General features: G+C 34.0%; 1 protein-coding gene across 1 annotated transcript in view; it reads left to right on the top strand.

Moving 5' to 3' along the window:
* The window catches only part of ankfn1 (ankyrin repeat and fibronectin type III domain containing 1), an 87,164-nt gene that overhangs the window by 65,380 nt on the left and 19,284 nt on the right, over positions 1–2,500 (top strand). The window lies entirely within an intron of this gene.

The raw sequence follows: 2,500 nt of genomic DNA on the forward strand, positions 1-2,500 counted from the left end.
CCACAAAGACACAGAAAAGATGAAAAATAACCACAAAGACATAAAACAGGATGTAAAACTACCACAAAGACACAGAAAAGATGCAAAACTACAACAAAGACACAAAAAAGATGCAAAACAACCACAAAGACCACAAAGACACAGAAAAGATGCAAAACTACCACAAAGACCACAAAGACACAGAAAAGATGCAAAACTACCACAAAGACACAGAAAAGATGTAAAACTACAACAAAGACACAGAAAAGATGCAAAACAACCACAAAGACACAGAAAAGATGTAAAACTACCACAAAGACACAGAAAAGATGCAAAACTACCACAAAGACACAGAAAAGATGTAAAACAACCACAAAGACACAGAAAAGATGCAAAACAACCACAAAGACACAGAAAAGATGTAAAACTACCACAAAGACACAGAAAAGATGCAAAACTACATCAAAGACACAGAAAAGATGTAAAACTACAACAAAGACACAGAAAAGATGCAAAACAACCACAAAGACCACAAAGACACAGAAAAGATGCAAAACTACCACAAAGACACAGAAAAGATGTAAAACTACATCAAAGACACAGAAAAGATGCAAAACTACCACAAAGACACAGAAAAGATGTAAAACTACCACAAAGACACAGAAAAGATGAAAAATAACCACAAAGACATAAAACAGGATGTAAAACTACCACAAAGACACAGAAAAGATGCAAAACTACAACAAAGACACAAAAAAGATGCAAAACAACCACAAAGACCACAAAGACACAGAAAAGATGCAAAACTACCACAAAGACCACAAAGACACAGAAAAGATGCAAAACTACCACAAAGACCACAAAGACACAGAAAAGATGCAAAACTACCACAAAGACACAGAAAAGATGTAAAACTACAACAAAGACACAGAAAAGATGCAAAACAACCACAAAGACACAGAAAAGATGTAAAACTACCACAAAGACACAGAAAAGATGCAAAACTACCACAAAGACACAGAAAAGATGTAAAACAACCACAAAGACACAGAAAAGATGCAAAACAACCACAAAGACACAGAAAAGATGTAAAACTACCACAAAGACACAGAAAAGATGCAAAACTACCACAAAGACACAGAAAAGATGCAAAACAACCACAAAGACCACAAAGACACAGAAAAGATGCAAAACTACCACAAAGACACAGAAAAGATGTAAAACTACAACAAAGACACAGAAAAGATGCAAAACAACCACAAAGACCACAAAGACACAGAAAAGATGCAAAACTACCACAAAGACACAGAAAAGATGTAAAACTACATCAAAGACACAGAAAAGATGCAAAACTACCACAAAGACACAGAAAAGATGTAAAACTACCACAAAGACACAGAAAAGATGAAAAATAACCACAAAGACATAAAACAGGATGTAAAACTACCACAAAGACACAGAAAAGATGCAAAACTACAACAAAGACACAAAAAAGATGCAAAACAACCACAAAGACCACAAAGACACAGAAAAGATGCAAAACTACCACAAAGACACAGAAAAGATGTAAAACTACAACAAAGACACAGAAAAGATGCAAAACAACCACAAAGACACAGAAAAGATGCAAAACAACCACAAAGACACAGAAAAGATGTAAAACTACCACAAAGACACAGAAAAGATGCAAAACTACCACAAAGACACAGAAAAGATGCAAAACTACAACAAAGGAGCAAAACAAGATGCAAAACTTGATTATTTCTGGCAAATAGGCAAAATGCGAAATAAAAACTAAAAGATGCAAAACGAGATGAAAAAAATAGAACTAACATAAAACAAAGATGCAAAACAAACATTAAAATAATTGTTGAGAAAGAAGATTTGCAAAACTTGATTGCATCTCGTGAGAGAAGCAAAATGAGATGTAAAACAACTATCTGGACTATTAACGAGTTACAAAACAAGTTAAACCCACTTCAAAGATGCAAAACATTTCTAAATGACTTCAAAGATGCAAAACATTTCTAAATGACTTCAAAGATGCAAAACATTTCTAAATGACTTCAAAGATGCAAAACATTTCTAAATGACTTCAAAGATGCAAAACATTTCTAAATGACTTCAAAGATGCAAAACATTTCTAAATGACTTCAAAGATGCAACACATTTCTAAATGACTTCAAAGATGCAAAACATTTCTAAATGACTTCAAAGATGCAAAACATTTCTAAATGACTTCAAAGATGCAACACACTTTTAAAGGCTTCAAATAAACAACAACAAAAAGCAACTTCCAGGTCTGGGACACTGGACTGATGAAAGCAGAGATGTTCAGAACAAACGCTTCCCCTTTGAAGTCTCATCCCAGAGCATTGGTCATTGATCATTGGTCATTGATCATTGGTCATTGATCATTGGTCATTGATCATTGGTCATTGATCATTGATCATTGGTCATTGGTCATTGGTCATTGGTCATTGATCATTGATCATTGGTCATTGGTCATTGATCATTGATC

The sequence above is a fragment of the Cyclopterus lumpus genome, chromosome 19 (genome assembly GCF_009769545.1).
Source record: "Cyclopterus lumpus isolate fCycLum1 chromosome 19, fCycLum1.pri, whole genome shotgun sequence".
NCBI classification, from domain to species: Eukaryota; Metazoa; Chordata; class Actinopteri; order Perciformes; family Cyclopteridae; genus Cyclopterus; species Cyclopterus lumpus.